Source organism: Thalassophryne amazonica, chromosome 3 (genome assembly GCF_902500255.1).
Source record: "Thalassophryne amazonica chromosome 3, fThaAma1.1, whole genome shotgun sequence".
Classification (NCBI taxonomy): domain Eukaryota; kingdom Metazoa; phylum Chordata; class Actinopteri; order Batrachoidiformes; family Batrachoididae; genus Thalassophryne; species Thalassophryne amazonica.
The window spans coordinates 110,760,785-110,777,831 of record NC_047105.1 but is presented as its reverse complement, the minus strand read 5'-3'; the positions used below and the strand labels follow the sequence as shown (position 1 = coordinate 110,777,831).

The 17,047-nt window shown below is 41.1% G+C and overlaps 1 protein-coding gene across 1 annotated transcript in view; it reads right to left on the bottom strand.

Annotated features, from left to right (window-relative positions):
* The window catches only part of LOC117507433 (caM kinase-like vesicle-associated protein), a 199,607-nt gene extending 183,036 nt beyond the window's left edge, over nucleotides 1–16,571 (bottom strand). The window contains exon 1 of the mRNA XM_034167303.1: nucleotides 16,358–16,571. The gene's annotated coding sequence lies outside the window, so the exon portion shown is untranslated. The remainder of the gene's footprint in view (nucleotides 1–16,357) is intronic.
* Nucleotides 16,572–17,047: the final 476 nt, after the last annotated feature.

Genomic DNA, 17,047 nt, shown 5'->3' with positions numbered 1-17,047 from the left:
GGTATAGAGAACCGGTTCTTTTCAAGTATTGTTAAGAAGTGATTCGATCCACCAATATCAATAGTCTTTTTGTTTAACGATTCCCTTATCGGTCCTTCAGAGCAGCCATTGTTTTTGAATGTTTGTCCTCTACGCTGATTGCAGACCCTGCAGCGGCTCTGTAATCAACCGTTTCTGCAACACGACTCTAGTTTAAAGTGTGAATCAATGAAGCAATGCTTCGATCCACTGGCTTGTTGGTTCTTTGATTCTCTGTTCTTCAGAAGCGGTAAATCCGCTTCTTTACCCCTCTCAAAGCCATTAAAATATCATGAGTCACTTTTGTGTGTATTAAAGTCACAAAATGGGACTCTTGTCTTGTTGCAGTCAAGAAACGAGAATCGTCCTCTGTTCAATTGGCACAGCTCCAAATGCTGCGCGGCTCTTTGCCGAGACAGAGTCCGCTCGGAATTAATAACTTCAAAACAAATTGCCGCTTTAAATAAAATGACAACTCTTATAAATGTTGCAATACAGACAATAAACTACAATCGACTAAAATGGTTTTTCCTCCCAAAATGAGACGTCCTGCATTCATGCAGCACAGCCAGTTGCAAGAGCTCAGCTCATAGGTATGGAAATACATTCGTGCCAATAATGTCTGAAAGGAAATGCTTTTGACAAAAACTACAGATTTTATTTCTGTTTCTGTTCAGAGATCAAGGATCCACCATGTAGAGTTTATTTTGTCCAGAGTTTAAGCATCCAGTAACCAATTTCACATTTATTTACTTTAAGACTCAATAAAATGTTGTTCAATTTCAATTCAATCAGCTTATAAAGTGCCAAATTACAACAAAAGCTGTCTCAAGGCACCTCACACAGAACATTTCAACATAAAAAATTAAAATAAATAAACAAAATTTAAAAAATTCAAATACATAAGTAAAAACAGAAGTAAAAGAATAAAACAAATAAAATAAAAATTCTTCATAAGAAAGAGAATAAAAATAGGTCTTAAGTCTTGACTTTAAAATGTCCATGGACTCCGACTGCCTCACGGTCACAGGAAGACTGTTCCACAGAGCGGGTGCACGATAAGAAAAAGCTCTTTGACCCACTGACAGAGAACACCTGTAAAGCCTACATTTAGTACACAAAAAATTCACAAGAGGTATCGATAAGGAATCGGATCGATAAGCGAAATCGATAATGGTATCGATATCGATAAATCTTAACAATACCATCCCTAGTTGGGACAGGGGCAATTTATCATTAAAATGAGATTCAAAAAGGGGGAATGGGTGGTTAAGTGTGTTTGTTTCCAGTGCTGAAGGTCCCCGTTTTCCCTGCCCATTTTCCATATGTTGTTGCGTCACAAAGGGCATCCGGTGTCAAACTTGTGCCAAAAAGACACGCAGATCCAGCTCGGATCTGCTGTAGCAACCCCAAGTGCAAGGGAGCAGCATAAGAGACTCAATGAAGTTGAAAAAAGGTGATGTCAACATGAGATTGTAATCATGCTTTGGTACAAAAGCAATAACATGAAAGGAGAGTATTTGAAGAGCAAAGACGGGCAGAGGATCCCTGTCTAAATTTTGTGTGTAAAAGACAAGGGAGCAAGCATAAAGTGAACACCACAGAAGCCCTCATGTTAAGGTTTGGTGACCAAACAGATTAACCGAACCCCAAAAACAGGTCAGCCCAGACAATGAAGGGGTATAAACAATGATAACAGTTTATTAAGGGAAGGTGGACATAAACACACTCAATAGGGAGGCAGGCGGAACACGGAACACAAAACAACAACACAAAAACAGAGTGACTGAAGAGTGCCTCATCACGCACAATGAGTTCCAACCCTAAGGGTTGTTCCAACAGGAAAAAAAGAGAATAAGACTGAGGAATATATTCCTTCACCAAATGGGTTATTTCCAACAGAAAAAAAAAAGAATTAAACTGAGGAGTATCTTTCTTTTAAAGGGATTAGTCCAACAGAGAAATAAAATACACTGAGGGATTTTTCTTCCTCACAAATGGTGAATTCCAAAGTCAAAGTACAAAATAACCAGAGTGCCAACACAGAACAAAGTACTCACAAACAGTAACACTCTCAGGACATGGAGGACAGGAAGACATAAACATAAAATGGACCCACAAGAGACAAGAACACAGGTGGTATTAAATACTGACTCTGATGAGGAATTAATTCCAGCTGGACACTAAAAGAAGGGATGTAATGTTTTACCTAAAACACCAGATGGCAGCAGAGAACCAGAACATACATGCACGTGGAGGACTGACGCAGGGATGTGATGATTAACCTATAACACCAGGGGGCATCAGAGAACATACATTAACGTGACATGGATGCCGACACTAATAAACGTATGCTATAGAAATAGGACCCAGATACAAACCCCAGAGGAAAAAACTCAGGAGGACACGTGAACAGCAGACAAGACTGGACAGTGAGTGAGAAAGGCTAGACGGACAAGACCAGGAAATACACAAGAACAAAGGGTGAGGTCTAACCAAGACAGCACAAAGCGCTTTCTATGATCAAGGCCCCCGCCCATGAGCGCATATGTGCGCCAGAAATAAACGACGCAGTGCAAAGCTACATTGACAGGAAAAGGTGACAGCACAGAGGAGACAGAGAGACTGAAATGACAGGTAAGTGTGGGAGGACTGCCCGAGAACTGACACATTCACACACATCCGCGCCTCATGCACACACACACGCAACTCATTCACAATACAACACACCTGCGAACACACACAGACACTCCAGACAGGACAGGTGAGCAGAGACAAAGAACACAGAGAACTAATAACTCAAACCCCCAAAACCACCTGACCGAACCCTAACACTTCAGATGCTACTGAATCAAGAATTGTCATTCATCAATACCTGATATAACCACATGGACTTTGAGAAACCTTTGTCAGGCATTACCATATGGAGTTACATTCACAAGTGTTACACAAAACATTACTGTGCAAAAAAAAAAAAAAAAAAGAAAAAAAGATGCCTTATGCTATCCTTGTCCCGAAGTGGCATTAACAATTCTTGGCACAGAGGTACCTGGGTTGGACCATCACACAGTGGAACACATTTGTAAAATCTCATTTTTTCTCCCTTATTAATAAAGCGAAACTTAGGCCCACACTCTCCCTTTCTGATTCCGAAAAGCTCATCCACGCATTTGTCTCCTCCAGACTGGACTACTGCAATGCATTCTCTTTGGGATTCCTGGCTAGAACATGCAGACTTCAGTATGTCCAGAACAGCGCTGCCAGGATCCTGATCAGAGTGTGTAAGCATGAGCACATCACTCCCATCCTCTGTTCACTTCACTGGCTTCCCATTTCTGCCTGGATCACATACAAAATTTCACTGCTTACTTTTCAATGTTTATACGGTAACTCCCCAAAATACCTCACAGAACTACTCACCCCTCACTGTCCTGCACATTCTCTTCGTTCCTCCAACACCCACCTTCTTCTCATTCCTAGGACTCGCACCATAGGGAAGTCGTGCCTTCTTCCACACAGCCCCTCAACTCTGGAATGCCCTGTCTCCTCATCTGAGGATGCCACAGACCGTGGAATCTTTTAAAAAGGCCTTAAAACATTTCTTTTTACCGAATGTTTTAAGTGATTTTTCAATTTTGCTTCCCCTATTGTTTTAATGATTGTTTTAATAATCTGACTACTTTTGTTTCTGTTTTTTATCAATCTTTCCTTTTAACTGCTGTAGCACTTTGAGATTTATTGTAAATGTAAAGTGCATTATAAATTAAATTTATTATTATTATTATTATGCAGTGTGGCTGCTAAGCACCGTGCGGTGGGAGGCGCATCTGGAGTCATTCCAAAGGTGATAATTTACTTTATTCACATTGTAATGCCTTGCCAAAACAGTTGCATTGTCAGAACCTCTAATGAGGTAGATGGTGTACCTGTCACAATATGTTCATTACAGCTGTGATACCCCAGTCAGATGTGCTGTGCTGCCGTGTGCTGTGCCGAGCCACCAAAATGCATTGACTCACTGTGGCGCAGCTGTGTGTAGTGTTACAGCTATCATGAACATAATATCACCGATACTTTATCTAACCCACAAGAGGGAATGACAATGTAATAATAATCCTGTAATACTATGGTTATCATGGATGTTACACCCCATTCAGATGTGCACACTGCTCTGTGGCTCTGAGGCGCATTAACTTGCAGTGACACACCATGTTTTCAGTTTGATTGCACAGTGTTCGCATCTGACTCATAAACTGAATGCATGCCACAGACCGCGCTCATTAAAATATGTCCTTTGCGCACCCTGAACGGGATGCACTGGGGGTGCAGTCCAGCTTATCCTGTGGCACGATTGGGACATACCAGTAGGATTTGACATGCCTGACCATGGCAAATATCCCTCAAACATGATTAGACTGTTCCAAATGCTGTTATTATGTTGTGATATTATTTAGAATGCAGTCAGACTGCGGTCAGACTGTACTTTGACCACCATTTGAAATTTTTCCACCTCAGATGTACCTCGACAGTAGAGAGCATGTGCTCTACATTCAGGCTGGCTGCATGACTGTGCCTGACTGTTTCTAATGCATTCAGACAGCTGTTGCAGGTTTTTGAATGTGCCTCGATGTTGCAGGAGTGTAGCTCAAATTTTCACTTGGATGGCATTCAGGCACATTCCGTCTCTAGTGTGATGGGTGTATTAACAAATGAAATTGAGACTGACCACAAAGAACATGAAATATCTTGGATTCATACTGTCTGCAATTACATAAATGTCAAAATAAACGTAAGAATCACTGTTATGCATTGCATTTTTTAAAATGTATTTTCCATAGTGCCTCAACATTTTCTGATTTGAGGTTTTAGATGGTGAACTCACAAGCGAGAGGTTTTCTGGTGACGAAAGCCTTGCGCACACATATCCAATGAGCAGCCGCAGAAGTCATCCACCACAGTTCCCTGAGGTGAAGAAGGAGTGTACCTACTTGTAACAGCAACTCCTTCTCATCCTCCTCCAGGATCAACTGTGTCAGGACTGGTGGTGGCTTGACACAAGGCATGGTTGGCTTTGATCAGGGGTGCCCAAGTTCGTTCCTCGAGATCTACCTTCCTGACACGCTTGGTTGTCTCCCTACTCCAACACACCTGAATCCAATGAAAGGCTCATTAAAAGCCTGCTAACGAGTCTTTCATTGGATTCAGGTGTGTTGGAGTGGGGAGACAACTAAGAGTGTCAGTAAGGTAGATCTTGAGGACCGAACTTGGGCACCCCTGGCTTAGACTGATAAAAAGCTTTATCTGAAGACCAGGGCTTGGGTTTGGTACACAGGTAGTCAAACTTACAGACAGAGGTATCAGACATGGTGCAGGCTGGGTCAAGGTCCAGAAACAAGCAAAGTTCATACAAATGGCGTCGAGGAGTAATACAGGCAAAAAATTAATTTTGTTTATTGTTTGTGCAGTTGAGCCCCCTCATGCACCAAGCTAAACTTCTCCGAAAGGAGACGATTAATAAAGAACTTTGAACTTTGAACAGAGGCAGAGTCAAAAACAGACTGAGTACAGGGCAACGGTGAGGCGGAGTTCACAAGCAAGGTCAAAAACACTGAAGAGCAAACAGGATGAGAATGACAGGCGAGAAGTGAACAGAGTCAACAATCGGCAGTGAGCTGTGGAACTGTGAGGGTTTAAATAAGGAGCAAACTAATCAAGGTGATGTGACGCAGGTGTGTGGAAGGTTCTGGAAAGAGGTGTGGCCATGTGACACAAACAAGAGGGAAGAAAGGCAAGCGAGTGCAGGAAGGCAAAACAAAGCGGTGCAAAGCAAGAGAAGTAAGTGACAGAAAAACTAACTTAACGTGACGTGTTCCAGACAAACAATAATGCATGGGCAACACAAAAGGGGCAGAACAAAGAAATACTTTGATGAGTCAAAAGAGGGGAAAGAACAAGAGATCTAATAATAAACCAAACTAGAACAGAGCTGAAATTGGCTGAGACATAAAAGAGAATACAAACAATGATGATGACAAAACAAACTACTGGTATAACAGAAATAAACAAACCCGGTGACTATAGAATTATGCAATAAATAAAACTATATAACTGAAGAACAGAAAATGCAATACATAACAAATGGAACATAATAGAAGTGCAACACCAAAGATAAATAATAACAAAAGCCTGTGACTAAGCATAATACAATAAATGTGATTAACAGAACGAAACTAAGACTAACGTAACTTAAAGGACCATGAGTGAACAAATACAATAACCAACTACAGAATCAATGATAACCCAAGAGTGAACCAATGATGAAAGCATAACACCAAGAAAAGCAATAAACAGAATAAAACAGACTAAAATGATAAAGTATAAACACATGAAAAAGCAAACCAGAAATCACAGAGGAATAAAGACTAAGACAAACTCAGAGGGCCAAGCATGACAATCTGCTCATAACGTCTCAGTCTGCTGTGACGAAATTATCCCATGATCCACAAAACAATAAAATAAAATAAATGTGTAATATTCAGTTTTGCCTCCTTGCAGAGTGGATGGAGAAGCTGCAGACACCATGCGTGCGTGCTCGTCAATATAAGTGTTCCACCTTCCAATCAAAAGGATTTCTGCTGGTGAGAATGAACCATTCTGACACATATAAAAACATGCATCACCGAACCGAAGCATTCTGGTGAAACGGGGCTGTCAGTAGCCTGTAAAATTCCATAAATTAATGGGACTATTAAGACATGTATTCTGGTGGTGATATCACTTCCTCCTTCTTCTCCAATATCGGGACTCCCCAGGATGTTTCCTGGTTTTTAGTGGCACACCATTCAAAATCTGAATATTATCTCTTCGTAACTGTGCACCAGGAAAGGATAAATTTGAACTGTTGTTTAATTTTAGTCTTAAATGCTCAAAAAAAAAAAAATGACATACGTGTCACCTACACTTTATGTTTGCTACACAACACTTAAACCAGCCTGTGAAATACTGGGAGAAATATATTCTGGTCAGATGAGACCAAAATTGAACTCTTTGGAGGCCCTAATACACACCATAAATCGCACTGCATCTTACCCCAAAATGCCATACCAACGGTGAAGTTAGAGGTGTGAACATCATGGTGTGGGGGGCTGTTTTCAGCATACTGCATTGGCAAACATCATATCATTGAAGGAAGGAAGAATGGAAAAATGTACGAGACATTACTGATGAAAATCTGCTGCCATCTACCAGGATGATGAAGATGAAATGAGGGTGGACATTTCAGCAAGACAGTGATCCCAAACACACAGCCAAGGAAACTCTCAGTTGGTTACCCCGTTGCTAGGTATGCCTTCTAAGCCTTCTAAGAGCTGTGATTGCCAGTAAAAGGGAAAAAAAAAAAAAATGCGCTCTGTGCTCCTAGTTATGAATGGACAGTAAAATCAACCGATCATATACCTGGAGAAATGTGTATCATGAAAACAAACTTTTGTCATAATGATGAAACTCAGCAAAACGAAATGAATTGTTACACAGCTTGAAAATGCTTGAACGTACCTCATTCACATGCTGATTATTATATTGATCAGCTTATTGTTATGTTTACTCTCCATGTTGGTAATTGTGCACAAGTGGCGAGTGTGAGAAGCGTTGGTACGTGCTGCAATCCAAAGCGAGAATGGTGATTGCAGCACACGCAATGTTCTTCTCAAACAGGTGAGTTTAGGCTCTGGATACTGACAGTCGCTTACTCTGATATTAATAATTGTATCAATGTTATATAATTTACATGTAATTTACATTTTTCCCGTAGCCAGGTATCACAATGTTGTGATGACCTTCATCTCAGCGTAGATTACTGCGTTACTACACTGAGTGAGGAAAGTAAGCTCATTCCTGATGAGGTCAACCACAAACATTATCCCCGTACCATCAAGCTGGTAGTGTGTTTCTGAATCACTGACATTCAACATCCAGAGAATATCTCTCCTTCCTCTCTGTCTTTCCGCCATCTTGTCTGTTCAAGACACTCTTAGGCTTCTTAAAAGTCCTCCTCCCTAAGGTTTTTCACCTTAGGAGCTCTCTTAAGGCCTAAGATGCTTTGTGAATAACTTTTAACTTACCAAGAAAAAATTTTAAAAAATGTCTTAGAGTTGGAGGATTTGTACAATTATTATTATTTTTTTTTAGAATCACATCACTAATGTCGCGTTCACACCGGGCGCGATCAGACGCTACAAATTTGCGTGGGTCGCCAGGCGACGGACGCGCCTCCTTCGCCCGGTGTGTCGCTCTGCTTGGGTGGACTTTCGCTGCGAAAATTCGCCCCGGTGTGTCATCAAATAGGAGGAGCTTCCATTCCGCATGCCGGCTCCAGTTGTCAGTCAAGCTAACATGACGGACCTTGATCACACGGAGCGAGTTTCTGTGGAAAGCTCCCACTACAGAGAGTATCATTATTTGCTCCAGGAGCTGTGTCTGGTTGATGGCCGCTTTCAGTGGTCCTTCCACCTCTGCGGGACCCAGTCTGAGGATCAACTGTCCCGTTCACGCGTGCACATGTAAACAATTAAAAAAAAAAAAAGAAAGAAACTCCGCTGCTTGCTGCAGCTGGCTCTTCCCCCAAAAAACTCTGTCATAATTGTGTTTAGAAACCAGTCACCATTTGTTTATTATACATCTGTGTAGTTAATTAATAAAATATTCTCTACAGATGATTCGCTCGCGTGCGCACGTAAAAAAAAAGAAAAGGAAAAAGCTCCGCTCCCGCTGCTGCAAGTAGGGCTGCTGCTGGCTCCAAAAACTCTGTCATAATTGTGTTTAGAAACCAGTCACCATTTGCTTTATTATACAGCTGTGTAGTTAATAAGTAAAATAATCTCCAGGACGATTCGTGCGCGCACGTAAAATAAAAATAAAAGAAACTCCGCTCCCTGCTGCTGTGGTGCTGCTGTTCGCTCCAACAACTCTGTCGTGATTGTGAAATAAAGGACAAAAGAGACATAAGTCCTGCTCACAGGCTGCTACCAGATACAGGACATGTTCACATCTTCAAACTCCAGACATCTCCACGTCACTACATATTCAGTCCCTGATTGGTCATCGCGGTGCGACGAGATGAAAAAGTTCAGATTTTTGAACTTGGGGAGGAGGGCAACGCGATGCATTATCGCGCCACAAACGCGCAAACCGCTCAAAATCGCTTCACTCGCATCGCTTCACTCACGTCCATCGCGTCGCACTGCGTGGTTTGGCGCCGAAACGCGTCCTTACATAGGGATTACATGGCAACTTGTGGCTGCAGTCGCTCGCGTCGCACCCAGTGTGAACGCAGTATAAGAGCTACTTTTAGCCTTAGGATGCTTTGTGAATACGGGCCCAGGACTTCAGACTGTGAGGCTGAAGAATACTATAGGGCCCACATGTTTGCTATTGACCTGTCTGGATAATTTGACACACTGCCTTTCTCCCATAAACGACACAATGATGAAGCAAAATATGCACCACTTAACATCACATAAGTCACAGTGACTGACGACCAAATACCACAAATATAAATTTGAAAGTGGCTTGTAGAGCTCCTATCCAAACCCAGAAGGGCACATTGTATTTTCGAATACAGATCCAGTCCAAAAGCAATCCGAGGTTAATGACATCCTATCCAAAATAGCCTGAGGCTAAATCCACCTGGTTTAAAATACAGTGGACAACAGAATCAGATACTGATTTGCAGCATCTGTGTAACATTATATTAATTTCAACTCCTAATCAAATAATCAACTACAGCAGTTAAAAGCATCAGTTGTAATAATTCAGCTAGAGCAGTTACCACAATGCTTTGGAAATCAAAACAAACTGACAAAGAGGCTTGTTTCAAGTCAGCCTTTTTCAAACAGTGGTCTTCGGACATCCAGTGGTCTGTGTGCATCACCTGTGAGTATATTGATAAAATATCCCATTCTAAATTAACTAGCATGTTGCCCATGGGGATCCATGGGCTCGAGACTGGGTAGTGTTTATAAAATAGGTAGCTGACATTTTTCAAGGGTGGTAATAAATGATGCAGTTTCTATAATGAGTTGGAATGGCATGTGAGTCCAGAATGTTTTTAGAACCTTAGACCTCAAAAGTTTTTAGAAGAACTAAACCCTTTCACTTTCTGCTAATTATGTAATTTTTTTTAATGTTAATTTACTGTCTTAATGCATTTATAGGTTGATTACATTCTTATCATATAAACACTATTATTATGATAATTATTTTATTATTACATGTATTTTGTCATTTGATTTTTTAAATGGACCACAACGAAAATGTGTTTTCACTTTCTTGTGTCAGCCATGTATTTTTAACGTATTTACAATTATATCAGGTACTTACATTGGACTTACTAAATGAAATCACACATGCACACATTTGATATATAAATGATTTATCGCCCCCTGCTGGAATGCCGAGTGAGTCCAAAATGTAATTATCAATGTCCGTTGTTCAGTGTTGTTAGGTAATATCTGTAATTTCTCCAAAAATAATAATCCTATCAATGTTCCGTTTTAGCAGCGTTCATTAGTGACCCAAAATACATAAGCATACCAAATGGCAAATGTCAGCTCTCCACAGTTTGTCTGTGATCGAAATTATACCCACGCACACATACATGCACAGTGTGCACGCACGCACGCACACACACACACACACACACACACACACACACAGTTTTTTTGTCTTTTCTGCACTCTACCACAAGCAGGTACATTTATTTTTACACAACAACAAACAGACTTGGTGGAAGATATCAAAAGCACTAAACATCTCACTCATGGTAATGGCAACATGACACTTACCTAAACTGACTAAACGAACTGAACTACACAAACACAATAATATAATAACACTAACACTGTTAAACTAACATGAACCACAATAACATTTAAGATCCAAAACCCCGAACTCCCATGGTGCATTGCAGCACAACGTCCATTGTTCACTGTTGTTAGCTAATATCCTCATTTCTCCAAAAATATTAGTCTTATCAACTTTTCGTTTTCACAGTATTCATCCTTGTTGCAAAATACATAAGCATACCAAATGGCAAATGCTAACTCTCCCCAGATTCTCTGTGATCGAAGCCATACACACACACACACGCATACAAGCGCACAGGCCATTTGGCTATTATAATATAGATATGTTCTTACTCAAAACGTTTAACCAGTTTAAAATGACTTCAAATTCTCATAGATAGTACCATATATGTATTATTTTCATTATGAACTAAACTTGTATGTAAATTACTATTGTTTTTGGATTTTGGGGAGTTAGATGGTCTGAGAGATTTTTATTTAGTCTGTTATTTATTTGTTTATGTGGCTGGTTCCTGGTTCAAAAATGTTTGGGAAACACTGACTTTTTAAAACTTAATTTAACCTTTATTTAACCAGATTAGTTCCACTGAGATCAAGTCCTGGACAATTTTAAAGTTTCCAATTCACCTAATCTGCATATCTTTAAATGTGGAAGGATACCCAAACACAGGGAGAACATGAAAAGTCCACACAGAAAGGCCACAGGTGGGAATCAAACCTATAACTTTCTGGCTGTGAGGCAACAGTGCTAACCACCAAGCCACAGTGCTGCCCACACCTGCTCCTAATTTATGTCATGTTGTCCTCTGCAACAATCACAGACATGTCCAGCAGGGGGCAGACAGGTCTGTGGCATATTACACACACACACACACACACACACACACACACACACACACACACACACACACACACACACACACACACACACACACACACACACACACACAAACTTGTTTTTTGGATTGCTGTGTGCATCAACATTAACCAACTTTTAATCAGTGTATACTCATTATATGAGATTTTACTGGTGAGTTACAAGATTATAATATTTATTGCTTTTGAGTTATCATGTTCACAACTTGGAGGATAGTGGCTCATTTGCCTACATTTGACAACTTTAGGAACCTGAAAACACCATGTGTCCTTCAAGCCAGAAGGGTACAGCACATGCTACACATTATGATGGATCACATTTTATAATTCAGATTATACCATGGTCAGTGAGAATTCCATGTCTAACTGGCGCGCATTATTTTCCTGTATACGCACACATAGTTCGGCGAGTTAAGTCACTTTTTTTATCACTCCGCTCTGGTCGTCATCATAGCAACGCGCAAATCAGCTGGCGAAGATCAGTTGTGTTTTGACAGGTGAATGACAAAATGATAAAACATGGATTTCAAAGTGAATTTTAATATTTTTGGCCAAAATAAAACGTTTGACGAATGGGAAGAGGAGGAGAGCAAACGAGAAGAACAGCAAAAGCAACGGCATAAAGATTTAGCATCAGACGAAATGGACAAGACTGAAGATGGGAAAGAAGAAGAGAACACGAAAAAAGCAACAAAATGGGCAGTCGCAATTTTAAGAGATTTTCTGAAGGAGAAGAGAAGAAGTGCCTAATTAGATTTATCAGCAGCTGAACTCAATAACATTTTGAGAGAATTTTACGCTTCCGTGCAGTCTCATGAAAGAAAACATTACAGTGTAGCCAGTTTAATGTCTCTGAGATCAGCTCTTAACCGTTTTTCCCTCATTTCAACATCATAGCCGACACTGAATTTAAATCAAGCAACGCTGTGCTAAATCTGTAATAAAGCGTTACAGAAAGTCTGAGAATGACAAGAGCTGCCACCATCTTATCCTATCCACCATCCTAAAATAAGCGAGAGTGACATCCAAATGATTATAACATCCGGTGTCCTCTCCAGTGATACATCTACTGGACTGGTGCGCAAAGTTTGGTGGGACATACAGCTGTGCTTCGCCAGAAGAGGCCGCGAGGGGAACAGACAGCTATCCAAAGCATCATTTGTCCTCCTTCAGAATGACGACAGCATCGAGTATGTTTCTTTGGCCCATAATCCCCACACCAAAAACCATTCAAACTCAAATGAAGCTCAGAAGGAAAACCTCCGAGGATTCATGTTCACGATGCCAGGAGATCCTTTGTGTCCGGTGGCCAGTTTTAAAAAGTACTTGTCGAAATGCCCAAAAGACACAACTGTGTTTTACCTGCATCCAAAGCGCACCCGAGACGTACAAGCAAAGGCCATCTGGTACTCTAAAGAACTGATCGGAGTAAATTACCTGGGCAACATGTTGAAAAATATTTGTGAAGAGCTAAGAAAAAAATGGCCTGTATGTTTTATGATTTATTTAGCCTACCAACCACATCCTAGAATTAAATATAGATAATCGTTTCTCAGGTACGCCTTACTGCCCCCCCTTTCACGCACTTACACGAACCACAGCATCAGGAGCACAGCGGTGTGCAGGCTGTCAGATGTAGGTTTGGAGGCGCGGCAGATCATGGCTGTTACGGGGCATCGCTGTGAGACCAGCTTGTGCTCATATTGGGCACCATCAATAAGAAGACAGGAAAAATTGGAGCAACATTCTTTCAACGGGCTCAGCTAAATATGAGTCCACATATCCACTCAAATAAAGGTCTCCAACAAAGAAAACAAGCCGGTGTCATTTAACAACAGTACAATTAATGGAAATATCCAGTTCAATTTTACCGTTTAATTGCATAGTTAAATGTAGTCAAAATACACAACATTTATTGATTTGTTATACTGTTTTAAATGTAGCTATCTTTAATTGTAATTATTTTTTTTATTATTATTATTGTTCCTCAGGCCAAAAGCCTGTTGTTTTTGTGTGTAGGCCTAGCTTACAATGAAGGAAAATGCTTAGTTTAATTTTAGTGATTAAGTGCATATTTAAATGTGGTAAAAATAGTTCAGCAATTGATTACTCACTGTGTAAAATGTACTGTTAATTGTAATAACTCACTTTATTTTGATTGTTCCTTAGGCCAAAGGCCTGTTGCTTTTGTGTGTAGGCCAAGCCCACACTGAATAAAATCTGATGTTTTATACCATGGTCAGTGAGAATTCCATGTCTAACTGGCGTTTTCATGTATACACACACATAGTTCATCGAGTTAAGTCACTGTTATGATCACTCAGCTCTGGTCGTCACCATAGCAACGCGCAAATTAGTTGGCGCAGATCAGCTGTGTCTTGACAGGTGAATGATAGAAACGCGATAAAACATGGATTTCCAAGTGAATTTTAATATTTTTGGCCAAAATAAAACTTTTGCGGAATGGGAAAAGGAGGAGAGCAAACGAGAAGAACAGCAAAAGCAACGGCATGAAGATTTAACATCGGACGAACTGGACAAGATTGAAGACAGGAAAGAAGAAGGGAACGGATGATGATGATGATGATGATAATGAAGGATGATGAACCTGGCATAAAATAGTTCCAAATACTTACGCATTTTTATCAAGTTCTGTTAACTGAAATAAATATTTGTGTATTAGCTCACTGTGTGGGACCATGGTATAAGTGGATTAAACAACAAGAAGCCGTGCATTATACGGTCTGAATGCACTTCGCGGAGTAACATGTTTTATGCCGCATTCACACTGGGCGCGATCAGACGCCACAAATTCGCAGGGTTCGCGTGGCGACGGACGCTCCACCAGGGTGTCGCTCTGCTTTTGCTGCGAAAATTCGCCCTGGTGCGTCATCAAATAGGAGGAGGTTACATTCCGCTCACCGGCTCCTGTTGTCAGTCAAGTTAACATGACAGACCTTGATCACACAGAGCGAGTTGTTGTGGAAAGCTGACAAACATCATGAGACGCTCCCAATTCGGGGAGTCTCATTATTTGCTGCAGGAGCTGCGTCCGGATGACGGCCGCTTTCAGTGGTCCCTCCGCCTCTTCGGGACCTAGTTTGAGGACTTCCTGTCCCGTTCACACGAGCACATGTAAACAATTAAAAAAAAAAAAAAAAAAGAAACTACGCTGCTTGCTGTGGGGCTGCAGCTCGCTCTTCCCCAAAAAACTCTGTCATAATTGTGTTTAGAAACCAGTCACCATTTGTTTTATTATACATCTGTGTAGTTAATAAGTAAAATAATCTCCACGGACGATTCGCTCGCGCGCGCACGTAAAATAAAAAGAGAAAGAAACTCCGCTCTGCTGCTGCGGGGCTGCTGCTCGCTCCAAAAACTCTGTCATAATTGTGAAATAAAGGACAAAAGAGACATAAGTCCTGCTCACAGGCTGCTACCAGATACAGGACATGTTCATATCTTCAGTCAAACTCCAGACATCTCCATGTCACTACATACCCAGTCCCTGATTGGTCATCGTGGCGCGACGAGACGAAAAAGTTCAGATTTTTCAACTTGGGGAGGAGGGCAACGCGGCGTGATGTGATGCAATATCGCACCACAAACATGCCAATCGCTCAAAATCGTTAAAATTTTTAAGTGTAATTATGATGGCAATGCCGCACACCAGGGTACTGTCGTGTGTGTGTGTGTGTGTGTGTGTGTGTGTGTGTGTGTGTGTGTGTGTGTGTGTGTGTGTGTGTGTGTGTGTGTGTGTGTGTGTGTGTGTGTGTGTGTGTGTATTTTCACCAACCTTGTGGGAATAGAATAAGCAGAAAATCAAGAGTTGCCTGACCTTAATGTCTCATGGTCAACCCATATAGTCAAAACAAAATGAAAGCCAGTTTTATTTTAATAATCCTGACCTTTGTGTAATTGAAAACACTAATTACTGCAAAAGTTAAAACTTAATCAGTTCTGCACAGATAAATTAGAGACAGGTTTTCAGCAACTGTTGCATTTGTGCATGCTGCAAATACCCACACTGTAAAAAAAATCACAATTGCATTTATTCCCTTCGGATATCTGGAGGCACAGAGGTAATACAATCGGTCCATGTGGGATACATTAAATCAGAAGTTGTTGTGGGGGAGGTGGAACGACCACAGAATACTTAACTTTGTGTTGGTGAGAGAAAGAAGTGTATTTGCGGTGTGGCGCATCAGTAAGTCCGTGCGCAAACGCCAAATGCTTGAATGTTGTTGCTCTGGCAGGAACCGCACCAAGACAAATCAACTTTAAAAGGTGATTACTGTCTCTCACACACGCGCGCGCGCACACAAAGTGAATGGTGAAAAATTCCAATGCAACTACTCAGTGATTTTAAATCTGATTGTCGTCAGATTTGTATGTTTTAAAGGGAAATTTTGGAGTTGACTTTAGCTCGGGCTTTGGCACATGTTTGGCACAACTTTATATCACATGAAATCGTCTTCAGCAGTGTCAAAATCTAAATGAGTAAGCCTGATCGCTGCTGTGACTGCATGGACACAAAAAAATGAAAAAGGTTCGAGTTGATTGCGCAGTGACAGCTGCGGGTCGGAACGCGCGTTTCTTACCTCGGCACCAAAATCCGCCTGTGAGAGTGGAACCAGTCAGTCCTCTCGCGCTCACCTCCCGCGTGTGGCTCTGCCGCTGTGGAACTTTGTGGAATCAAAGTAGTTCTACATCAGATTGTTGCGCTCGCGCAGCCCGTGGAACCGTACATCTGATCTGTGCGTGGAGCTGTGCGCTCTCAGCCAGGAGAGAGAGAGTGAGAGAGAGAGAGAGAGAGAGAGAGAGAGAGAGAGAGAGAGAGAGAGAGAGAGAGAGAGAGAGAGAGAGAGAGAGAGAGAGAGAGACTCCGCAGGTGGATGTGAAAGCATGCTGCCTTATTATCATGTTAAGCTTAACTCCCATCTATAAAATAAAGTAATATATTTGCTTTTGTAACTTGCACCAGCAGATTTTGTGAGAATCATAATGAAATGTGAAGACCAGACAAAAGTTTAGACACACATGTTGTTCTGTAATTTTATAGTTTCACATTTTACAGACTTAACTAAATTACATAACGTTTCCACTTCATATTTAACTCATTTGAAGCAACCACGTTTTTTGTTTTTATTACCCGAGGCCATCAAAATATGGCCATTGGGTATTGTGAAGGCTTTGCATCTGCCCATCTGTCTGTCTGTGTACAGCATAAGTCCAGTCCTGTTACTGCTGCAGTCTTCAGATTCACAGGGAACATTCTTGGGACACAGACC